This window comes from Jaculus jaculus, chromosome 1 (genome assembly GCF_020740685.1).
Source record: "Jaculus jaculus isolate mJacJac1 chromosome 1, mJacJac1.mat.Y.cur, whole genome shotgun sequence".
In the NCBI taxonomy this organism is placed as follows: Eukaryota; Metazoa; Chordata; class Mammalia; order Rodentia; family Dipodidae; genus Jaculus; species Jaculus jaculus.
The window spans coordinates 50,449,467-50,462,153 of record NC_059102.1 but is presented as its reverse complement, the minus strand read 5'-3'; the positions used below and the strand labels follow the sequence as shown (position 1 = coordinate 50,462,153).

The window sequence follows — 12,687 nt, the reverse complement described above, 5'->3', positions numbered from 1 at the left end:
GGTCACAGATAACACCAAACACAGTGGTAGAGGGTAACTTCAACACCCTACTCTCTTCAATTGGCAGGTCATCCCAGCAAAAAATGAGCAGAGAGGCATCTGGATTAAGTGACGTCATAGAACAAACGGACCTAACAGATATATAACAGGACATTTCATCCAACTGCTGCAGGATACACATTCTTTTCAGCAGGACATGGAACATTCTCTAAAATAGACCATATATTAGGACACAAAACAAATCTTAACAAATACAGGAAATTTTAAATAATTCCTTGCATTCTATCTGACCACAATGGAATCAAAGTACAAATCAATAGCAAGAAAAGCTATAGAGCATACACAAAATCATGGAAACAAAACAATACACTACTAAATGATGAAGGGGTCAATAAAGAAATCAAGAAGGAAATCAAAAAATTCATAGAGTCAAATGATAATGAGAACACAACATACCAAAGCCTTTGGGACACAATGAAGGCAGTCCTAAAATGTAAATTTATAGTCTTAAGTGCCTATATTAAGAAATTATAGGGCTGGAGAGATGGCTTAGTGGTTAAGCGCTCGACTGTGAAGCCTATGGACCCCGGTTCGAGGCTCAGTTCCCCAGGTCCCATGTTAGCCAGATGTACAAGGGGGCACACGTGTCTGGAACTTGTTTGCAGTGGCTGGAAGCCCTGGCGTGCCCATTCTCTCTCCCTCTATCTGTCTTTCTCTCTGTGTCTGTCACTCTCAAATAAATAAATAAAAAATGAACAAAAAAAATATTTTAAAAAATTATAAAGGTCTCAAGTAAATGACCTAATGCTTCACTTTAAAGCCTTAGAAAAAGAAGAACAAGGCAAACCCAAAATCAGTAGATGGATTAAAATAATAAAAGATTAAGGCAGAAATTAATGAAATAGAAACCAAAACACAATCCAAAGAATCAATGAAACAAAGAGTTGGTTCTTTGAAAGGATAAACAAGATTGATAAGCCCTTAGCAAGTCTGACCAAAAGAACGAGAGAAGAGACACAAATTAATAAAACTGAAGATGAAAAAGGCAACATCACAACAGATACCAGAGAAATTCAAAGAATCATAGTGACATACTATAAGAACATATACTCCACAATGTATAAAAATATGAAAGAAATGGATGATTGCCTTGATTTATATCAAAAATCTTCCAACCAAAAAAAGTCCAGGCCAAGATGGATTCACTGCTGAATTTTATCAAACCTTCAGGGAAGAACTAACACAATTGCTTCTTAAGCTTTTCCATAAAATTGAAAAAGAAGGAACACTACCAAACTCCTTCTACAAAGCCAGCATCACCCTGCTACCAAAACCAGGCAAAGATAGAACAAAAAAAGAAAATTACAGACCAATCTCCCTCATGAACATAGATGCAAAATTTCTCAACAAAATATTGGCAAACAGAATACAAGAATATATCAGACAGATCATTCACCCTGACCAAGTAGGCTTTATCCCAGAGATGCAGGGATGGTTCAACATATGCAAGACAGCTAAAAATAGATCTATCATATGACCCACCTATAGCACTCCTAGGCATATATACTAAGGACTCATCTCATTACCTTAGAGATACTTGCTCAACCATGCTTATTGCTGCTCAATTCACAATAGCTGGGAAATAGAACCAGCCTAGATGTCCCTCAACTGATGAGTGAATAATGAAGATATGGCACGTTTATACAACGGAGCTCTACTCAATGGTAAAGAAAAATCAAGTTATGAAATTTGCAGGAAAATGGAGGGGTCTGGAAAGGATTATACTAAGTGAGGTAACCCAGGCCCAGAAAGCCAAATGTCTCATGTTCTCTCTCATATATGGATCTTAGCTATAGATGATTGGACGTCTGAATGAGTAGGAAGAAAACTCAGTAGCAAAGGCCAGTAAGCTAGAAAAGATATAGAAAGGGAAGAGAAAAGAAGGGAGGGGGTACTTAATAGGATGGTATTGTATATATGTAAGTAGAAGAATAGATTAATGGGGGTGAAAAGTCCCAAGTGAGGTCAGAAGAGATTGAGTAAAGGAAAGGTGGAGGGAAGGATAATAAAAATCTAAGAGGATATAAATAAATCATATGGAAACCTACTTTCTTGGACAATGGAACACTCAGGATTGTTGCTAGAAAATTTTCAGTGCCAGGGATGGAACACCTTCCAGTGAGTTGTTGGCCAGGGAGGCCCCCTGATGTCCCCAAAGCATTATAGGCCATTGCCGAGCCCTTGGTTTCCCACCATAGATGGTAAGACCCTATTGCTAAAGACTCCACATACTTGGGCTGCAAGGCCACTGAGAAATCCTGCTGGAACTGAGCTGATAACCTCCTCCATGTAGATCATCTGACAGGAAGCTGGAAGAAGTCATTCTGCATGCAATTCCATGGGAGAAAGAGAAATCGCCAGTGAAGATACTCAACAGCAGACACTGCAAGCCTTATATTTGGCCAGACAAGCCAAATGAGCAATATATGAGCAATATGCAATAGTGGCATATCTGTCATTGTGGAAACCATCTGCCTTCTAATTGGATTGGAGACCCACTCCATGGGAGGGAATACATCCCTGATACTGAAAAGTTAAGTCAGGGGTAGTCATGAGTCCTAGAGGTGTAACACCTGCTGCTCTATGGCTAAATGTACATACTATGCTTATCAAGCTGCCCTGTAAGCACTTCTCTTAATGTTCATACTCTTATATTAATGCTATTCTCATTTTTTGTAGAGAATCTTCTCTTTTCAGATGGCAGTGACCTTAGGATGACTCAGAAGGCATCATGGTGCTGGAAAGAAGTGACAGGAGTGCTCAGTACTGCAATATCTCTATCACACCTTCCAAGGCTCAAGGTCTATTGCGGAAGAGGTTGCAGAAAGAATGTAGGAGCCAAAGGAAGGGTAGGACTCCTCACAATATGCTTCCCCCAGACACAAAATGGCCTGCATATCCATGATCTCTCAGAGTCTGACACTACCTAGACAAGACCGTCATAACAGGAGGAAAAGATCATGACAACAAAATAAAAGAGAGACTGATTGAGATGGGGAGGGTATATGATGGAGAATGGAGTTTCAAAGGGGAAAGTGGGGGAAGAGAGGGTATTACCATGAGATATTTTTTATAATCATGGAAGTTGTTAATAAAAAAAAAATTTGAAAAAGAAAAAAAAAAAAAAACTACAAAGTTCATTTGCAGTGGCTGGAAGCCCTGATGCGCCCATTCTCTCTCTCTCTCCATATATCTGCCTCTTTCTCTCTCTGTCACTCTCAAATAAATAAATAAATAATGAACAAAAATAATTTTTAAAAAACCTAAAAATGTCTGCAGTTGGCTGATGTTTTTAGACCCAGCTTTTGGAAGGCAGAGGGTGGGGCAAGTCCAAGGCCAGCCTGGGCTACATAGTGGGACCCTACCCCAGGAAAAACAATACTCTAATTGAATTTAGCATACAGTGACCATGCTGGACAATGCTTATGAGCAAAAAATAAAAATAAGCTTAAGAGTTACAGAGAGACAGCTGAGTACCCAGTTGCTACTTAGAAAAATAAAGATCGAAATGACAATTATAATAATGCCAACATCACAAAAGGCAATTGTTGATATGTTATGTCTACAATTCTGATAAACATATGTATCTAAGGTAAAAATAGAATGCCTTCACTTTGGTGTGAAATGTCACATAAATAAAATTAATAAGTACAAATATTATATGTGGAGCAAGGCTAAAGAGAAACCAAACCAAAAAAAAAAAAAAAAAAAGCGGTAACCAGAGGTATTAAATATTCCACAACTGACTTGTTAGGTTACGAAGGACAATTTGCACTTCTCCCTCAGTCTCAGTTTCTCTCTATCTACTTCTCTTTCTCTCTTAGTAATTTTGGGAGTATGTGTTTATTTGTGTAGAAGTCTTTGTTTTGCATCCCAAGATGGCCTTAAACTCACAATCCTTCTGCCTCATCTTCCCTGGTTCAGAGATCATTGGTGTATGCTACCATGCCTGGCTTTATATTTCTCATTTTAAGTCACACTGATAATAGATGCTAGGCCAGAAATATCTATGTTATGATCTCCTATCTTGTCAGCACAAACATAACTTATGGTAAAATATTTGTCACTTATTTAATTGTTAAATTGGTACTTTATTTAAGTTTAGTCTGAAGTGGATGAGACCTGCTGTAGTTCATTATAGGAAATGTCACCTTAAGGAAACTCTTCAGGAAGCCCCTCTAATTGTTTCACACTAATTAGCTCATACAGTGAAATGTTCAATTTTATTACCTTGATGCACATGTCTAATGCTTCAAGGTAGTTAGTTCAGTTATATTTTATTGTGAATGTGAAAAACATCATTACCTTATAATTTTTGCTGTAATAGCGTCAATAGGTACAACACAAAATTATGTTTTAATTGTTTGCATGGATAGCTCAATTGCAATTTACTTTTTATTTTTTCTACATTGAAATTCATCATCTAAACACTGCTTCAACATTAAGTTTTATAACACTAGAGACAAAGACCACATAAATGAAATCTTCACCAACAATAGCCCAATTATTATTATTATAGCTCATGCTAAACACATATATTTAATTCTTTATTTACTATTTAAATAGCTCAACAAATTATGCTATTAATTCAACTGCACTCTAATCCTACATATTTAGTACTGTGATTGTTATGTTTGAATAGAAGTCATCCTGTCCCCTTTCTTGTTATAGCCATCATGTTTCCATGGAAACTATAGAAGAAAATTAAATGGTAGAACACTTCCATTTTGGATCTAAGTTTGACATAATAGGAGCAAGGTACCTTTTTTTTATAGGTAGTCAGCCAGGGACAGAGCCCCAAGGAGGATTTGCCTGCTCTGGCAAGACTAGAATCCACATCTGACCCAAAATGATCCAAGATAGCTGCAAGCAACAACTCCTCAGAAGTGCTTCCTCCTCGAGTTTCCCCAGGCTTGCCATCCTGTGAGCTGGCTCTTCCTGAGTCAACCTCTCAAGCTCACCAACCAATCAGGTCACTCCTCATACACCTGAGTCTGATGATGAGCTTCATCCTGATTGAATGTTTGATCCATACCAATGGTCCTGGCATGTGTGTGTGTAAGCCTCCAGATCACACTTAGCTCCCATGTGTAAGTCTCTACCTCCTCATCTTGCCTCATGGCCCTTTTGATAAACTCCCTTTGTGAGGAGGATATTCTCTCCTTCCTCTCCTCTTCCTAGCCTGACTGGGAAGAGGAAGGATTTCTGTTTGTCACAGTGCATTCCAACCTTGTTTTGGGTGCTTTCCTACTTTGTTTTTTCTGTGTGTGTGTGTGTGTGTGTGTGTGTGTGTGTGTGTGTCCATGTATGTGTGCCAGACCCTTTATTTTTATTTTATTTTTTATATATTATAACAGGTTATACCCTTGTATTCACTCCCTCCCCTCTGCTCCAATTACGCTGGAGGCCCTCCTCAGTGGGGTTATGGTATTCATTTTGTTGACATAAAGGCCTGTCCCTGTAGGGTTGAGAGGGGGACATGCCTCAGGATATTCTTATCCACTCTGTGTCTCTTAGAATCTTTCTGTCCCCTCTTTTGCAATGTTTCCTAAGCCATGGCAGGCCTTTTGTGCAGTTTGATTTAGTGTTGAGTTTTCTGGAGCCTCTGGATTTCAGCTTTGATAGGTTTTGATTGATCACTGTGTCTGTCGCCATGACCCTGGAGCTGGTTGTTAGGCAATCAGTAAGAACAGTATTCATGTTAGCATTTCCTCTGAAATTTCTCCTGAGCCCTGGCAGATATAATACAGGTGGCACACCAGACCTTTCTTTATAAGGGAGACTTTCTCCATATCTCCTCCTGCTTTACAGCTTGACTGTGTATAGGGAGAATTTATTTCGGCTTTGTTTTCCCTGCTAGCCTATCTTTTCCTAAAATGAATTTCATATTATAATTTACCCTTCTCTGAGACCACATTTTCAATTATTTGTTAACTTGGACAACATCCCAAGGTTGGGGGCCACAGGCCTGGGATCTGCTGCTTATTGATGGAATCTAACTTCTCTCTGGACTTCAAAAATCCTGCATCAACTTGACAGGGCTGTGTTTTCATTAGGAGCCTCAATTATTTACACAGGGAAGATGTGTATAATGATCTTATGAATATTACAGAATAATATTTATTTTTTTAAGAGCAGGAAGTGATATTTCTACCTGAAAGAACTTAACCTTTTCAATCAAGACTTAGTTATTTGATGGTGAGATTTGGGGAGAAATTTTTCTGTATATTTGATTGTACTGAGTACTTAGTTGCAATGGCAAATAGAACCATAATAATCGTTAAAACAACAAGATATTTGTTACACTCTTAAACGTTTTTGTCCTTACTGAATATCTCTAGTACAGTTAGTTCTTAGAGACACATCTAGAAAAGAAAAATAATTTTTCAGAATTTGTCAAGGGATGTAGAGAAGTCTTACTAAACCTTTTTTGAACTTTGTTTAAAATATTGATTATGCCTAATGTGGTGGCACATGCATTTAACACTAGCACTTGGGAGGCAGAGGTAGGAGGACCCTTAGTTCAAAGCCACCTTGAGACTGTATAGTGAATTCTAGACCAGCCTGGGCTAGAGTGTGGCCCTACTTCAAAAAAAAAAAAAAAAAAAAAAAAAGTACTGATAACTTAATGTACTTTGGTTTTGTCAGAACTACAAATTGAAATGAAGTAACCAGGGTCTGGAGAGATGGCCCAGTGACCAAAAGCACTTGCTTTCAAAGTATGACATCCCAGGTTCGGTTTTCCAGTATCCATGTAAGTCAGATGCACAGTAGCATATGTTTTTAGATTTTGCTTGCAGCGGCAAGAGGCCCTGGTGTGTGCACAATCTTTCTCTTTTTCTCTCTCTCCCCTTTCCTTGCCAATATGTAAATAAAATATCAAAAATAGATCTCTCTGAAATTAAGTAACCATTTTAAATTTAAATTCAAGTTAATTGTATGGGAATCTATTCAGGGATCCAGGGGAAACATTACAGTACTTACTTCTAGCAAGGAAGACTTAGCTCTTGTTCCTGTGTACATATCAGTTAGTTATTTTGTTTTTTAAACAAGGTTTAGCCATTACATTCTCCATAAAGAATATACACAAGGCCCTGGAATAAACATTCTAGTCAATAAAAATCTAGGGAGCTAAATAAGGCTTTGAAAAGTTGAGTAAATGTGGTACAGTACTTTTGCTTTTCCCACAGTACAAATAATGGACCATTTCTAAAGAGGCACATTTTTTTCTTTAAGGTCTCCTCTGCACAGGTGGAGAGTTTGGCAAATGGCTGAGGAAATGTGAACTCTTTATCACTTTAAAGAACTCCAAAGCAATCACTTCTGTCCACTAAAAATGTCTACACCAATGGGAAGAGTCCATGAAGTTCCCAGCAGAAAGAACAGAATGAAAACTTTAGCAGAGACAGAAGTAATCCAAAAATAAGTGCCATGAATATTGCAAAGCTTTTACCTCAACAGTCTCTGAAGGGGAAATCACATGAGCAAAATATGTATACTATTTTTATTTATTTATTTATTTATTTGTTTATTTTTAGGATAGGGTCTCCCTCTAACCCAATCTGACTTGAAACTCACTGTATATAGTCCCTGGCTGTTAAACTCACAATGATTCTCCTACATCTGCCTCCTGGGTGCTGAGATCAAAGGTGTGCACCACCATACTTGGCTACAATATTTTCATATATAGCTTTTTGTTTTGGTTTTTCAAAGTGTTGGGGGGGGTCACTCTAGCCCAGGCTGATCTGGAACTCACTCTGTGGTCCCAGGCTGGCCTTGAACTCACAGCAATCTTCCTACCTCTGCTTCCTGAGTGCTGGGATTAAAAGGCATGCACCACCACACTCAGCTGGCTTTTTCGTTTTCTATAAAGTTTCTCTCTAAAACATAAGACAGTAGTATCTAATGCAGTCTACATTTAACATTTAAAGAAATATGGAGTCTATATATCTATATCTATATACATAGTTAATACCTTAGAAAACCATGCATGTGGCTGCCTATGATAATTGACTAGTTTAGAAGTCAATAGTATATGAAATTTTTAAACAAAGAAGTCCAGTTAGTAGGTATTGAAAGAATGATGGAAATGAATAATGATCATATTAAAAACCTAATGAGATAGCTGATTCAGGTAATGATCACCAGCAAATTAGGGTATTCAATATCAGGTTGATGGGACACTATAATGAAAGTGCTAGGTTTTCTACCTAATACACTGATCCAACTTAACATGATTGGAAGTGAAGCAACCAAGTAGTATTGACCTGTTATTTTCAGTCCACACTGAGCCTTCTATGAAATCTTATCACAAAAGTTGAATGTGAATGTCATAGGTCATTACGCTTAAAGACCCTTTACAACAATGTCTGGAATAGGATTGTGGCAAAATTTAGAAGCAGTGGGGCCATCCAGTGGAGGAGCTACATACACCAGGACAATTGTTTCAATCTAACAACTTACAAGAGCTGTTAGAATTCTTCATTGAGGGCTGGAGAGATGGCTTAGTGGTTAAGTACTTGCCTGTGAAGCCTAAATACCCCGGTTTGAGATGCACAGGGGGGACCACGTGTCTGGAGTTCGTTTGCAGTGGCTGGAAGCCCTGGCACACCCATTCTCTCTCTCTCTCTCTCTCTCTCTCTCTCTCTCTCTCTCTGTCACTCTCAAATAAATAAATTAAAATAAAATAAACAAAAAAATTAAAAAAAAAGAATTCTTCATTGATGCATCCTTCCATAGCTCAGAGGGTAGACCGGAAGACAGCAAACTGAAATCCTATACATTGAAGGAAGTCAAGTCTGGGAATTTAAAGATCACTCAACCACTCCCCAAGGTTATGTTAACTAGAGAGTGAGACATTCCTTCCTGAGGGTGGGGCAGGAAGGAAGTTCCAGAGCCTCAGGAAGTCCACAAGTCTGAGAAAGGTCTGTAGGACCCTAAACTAAGGGTATATAAAACAGGAACTGCTTGGGGAGGGTCTCAGATTGAGCTGTTTGAAAGTGGTGAGAGTGCACTGGAAATGAAGCTTTCAAGCTGCCACTTGGGCTGGGTGGGCTTTCTAGAGGTGCAGCTGCCTTTGAGCCAAAGCACCTATGGGGAGGTCATCATCCAGGATGGGGTGAGACATCATGTGGCTGCCTCTGAGTCATCCTGTAAACAACCCTTCAACCTGCCTGTATAGTAAGTAACCTAATAAACTCACTGGTTCACCAAAGCTGGTTTTGGTGTAAATCATTCTTTGGTCTGTCATTCATGCCCTGTCTGGGGGAGAATATGTGTGTTGCCATCACCCCTGGGGGGAAATGGTTTTCCTTAACATTGATATGTAATGTGGAAAATTATGAAACTATGGCTCCTGCACTGTATAATAATAAGAATGTTGGGCAAAGTCCATTAAATGAGCTTTGTGGGTCCTCTCATGTATAACTCCTAGTTAAAAAAATTAAAAAAAAAAAAAAACCCTTAGAAGTTCTGTTTCATCACAAGCCCCAATTGTTATTTTACTTTCCCCCATGATTCCAGATCCTACAACTTCCTATCCTTGACTTCTTTTCTTGCACAAAAATTCTTTGCACTGCGAATGTCCACATTCCACATGGGGGGGATGCACAAATGTAAGGAGCTCCATGCTGACAGGCTGGATCTCTCTTAGTTATTATCAGCTCTTTCCTTCATCAGCAGAAAGTAGTGTGCTGCTCTTTAAAGTGCCTGGGGAGTAGTAATCATGTCAAAAAGCAGCAGTATGACAAAGAAGCATTGTGTTGGCAGACTATTGCTAATGTTTACCACAAAGTTAGAATTTAAAAAATGCCATGCCCTTTGTTCTGAAAGTTAATGAAACCATGTCAGTAAAATATGTCAAATAAAAATGCTTCTATCTGGAGAGGCTTGTCAAATGTGTAACTTTTGGTCCTCAAAAGTACCTTTATTTTTGCCTGCAGCCTAGTAATTCTCATCTGTGGTAGATTCAATTTCACAATATACATTTGTATTATTTATATGCACAATGTATTACAATCTATTACAGATGGACATTTTACCTGAAATCTGTTTTTGTTTTCTTTTTAACCACGTCCTAATTTGCTATTGTAGCTCTACACGTCAGGTGAATAGTAAGAAGATTCATCGTAATACATACAAAGTAATTACATTGGAGGCTATTACAGTGGAACATACCCAGTGTAAAAATGTCAGTCAACAATGCAGAAAATCAAGCTGAATAAGTGTTTTCCCAGCTTCAGCAAATCTGGCAATACTGAGTTCTTTAAACCAAAGTTTAAGCCTCTACTAAGCCAGAGTCTTGGAGTGAATTTATTGTCCCATTACAACTTTTAAAAAATGAAATCATGCTGACTTCCGGTTAAGATGGCAGCGTAGGCACCATGCCAAAGCAGCCTGGGGGGGGGGGAAAAGACCAAAAAAACTCAGCAAAATACACACTTTGACTAAAAAGTGAAGTGTATAGCAAATTGAAACAGCAGCAGAGAAGTAGAAGAGATCCAGAGCATCCAGAGCCCGCACAGGCAGGTCAACCAACCATGGTGGCAGTGGCGCACCAGAAAGCCGCCAGGATCGGCTTGAGCCGCAGGAAAAAGCCAGGTGAGGGGAGTTTCCACTCACACCAGTGCTCTCTGCAACTCAAGAAACATGAGGGAGAGCGGCAGTGAACAATGGAGGAACAGATCACAAGGTAGAAAACACGTGGAAGAGCAAGAGAACTAGAGCAGCATCGGTTCCCTCCCCTCCCCCACGTCCTGTGCCCAGCTCCAGTGAACAGAGCAGTGGTCCTGGGACCCGGCCACACCAACTTGAGCCGACAGCAGGACCCAAGCAGGAGCAGAGTCTGGCAGCAACACCAGTAGCTCCAGTACCAGCAACAGTGGCCCCAACAATGGCAGATCCAGCAAACAGCTTCAGCAGCAGCAGCAGCAGTTCCAGCAGCGGCAGCTTCAGAGGCCGCAGCAGTGGATGCAGCAGTGGCAGCTGCAGCAGAAGCAGCAGTGGCGGCGGATCCAGCAACGGCAGCTTTAGTAACAGCAGCAATGGATCCAGCAGCGGCAGCTTCAGCAGCAGCAGTAGCAGTTCCAGCAGTGGGGGTGCCGATCTCTAGGGCCACAGTTGCCAGGCTTGGTTTGCCCCACAGGAAAAGCCAGTGCCCACCTCCAGAAATCAGAACAACGACCCAGCTAGCAACTTGACTGAGACCAAATTCATCCAAAAAGGTAACTGGGATTGTACCAGGGAAGGGTCTCACTTGGTCACAAGCTAACTTGGATCCCTCAACGGACCAGAAATCTTAACCTCTTTGTTGATGGAGGATCTGGTTGTTATAATACCTACTCTTACATAAATACTCCATGCTGTTTTTGATTGAATGTATACAGTGTTAAGTTAAATTTTAGTATCTACCTGTATTTTATTCCACTCAGCCTACTTGAATACTCCCATAGCAGGCAAACTCAATCCCTAAGAACACCTTTGTAGATACTCTCAGAGTCATAAGTGCCACACCTAACACCTTAAGCTCCTACCCTGAAGATATATAATATCAGATCAATAGATACAGCTTAGAATACCCAGCAAGATAGAAAATCCAAGCATTAACTTAATCCAAGATGCAAAAATATATACATTATAACACAAGAAACACTAAAAAGCAAGACAATATAAATCCACCAAAAAGTATTAATGCATCAGAAATGACCTCCAGTGAAAACGAGTTAGAGGAAATGCCTGAGAAAGATTTCAAAAGAATGATTATAAATATGTTCAAAGAAGTCAAAGAACAAATCAAAGGAGTCAAAGAGGAAATCAGAGGGGAAATCAAAGGAATCAAAGAAGAGGCAGGACACCAATTTAATGAAATAAAGAAGGCAATACAAGACATAAATAGAGAAATAGAAATAATAAAGAAAAACCAGTCAGAATTACTAGCAATGAAGAACACAGTTAATGAAATAAAAAAAATAAATAAAAGCTCTGTAGAAAATCTCAACAGTAGAATGAATGAAGGACAGGACAGAATACCTAAGCTAGAAGACCAGGTGGCAGACCTAATACAGTCCAACAAAGAGAAAGACAAACTAATAGAAAAGAATGAATGTGAATTTCAAGATATTTGGGACACTATGAAAAGATCAAATGTAAGAATTCAGGGCATAGTAAAAGGAGAAGAATTTCACTCCAAAGGCATAGTAGGCATCTTCAACAAAATCATATAAGAAAACTTCCCCCAAATTGGGAAAGAGGTGCCAATGCAGATACAGGAAGCCTTTAGAACACCAGCCAGAAAAAACCTGGAAAGAACCTCTCCTCACCATATTATAATCAAACTACTGAACACACAAACCAAAGAAAAATTATTGAAAGCAGTTAGAAAAATCAAGTTACCTACAAAGGCAAAATCATCAGGATTACAGCAGATTATTCAACACAATCTTTAAAACCCAGAAAGGCTTGGAGTGAAGTATTCCAAGTTCTGAAAGATAACAACTGTGAACCAAGGTTACTTTATCCTGCAAAGCTATCCATTCAAATAAATGGAGAAATAAGGACATTCCATGACAAAAGCAGGTTAAAGGAGTATTTGAAGACAAAACCGGCTCTACAGAAAATACTTGATAGAAT

The 12,687-nt window shown here is 39.1% G+C and overlaps 1 protein-coding gene across 2 annotated transcripts in view; it reads right to left on the bottom strand.

The window, feature by feature from the left end:
• The window catches only part of Prkg1 (protein kinase cGMP-dependent 1), a 1,244,729-nt gene that overhangs the window by 87,261 nt on the left and 1,144,781 nt on the right, over window positions 1-12,687 (bottom strand). The gene's annotated exons all lie outside the window — the stretch shown is intronic.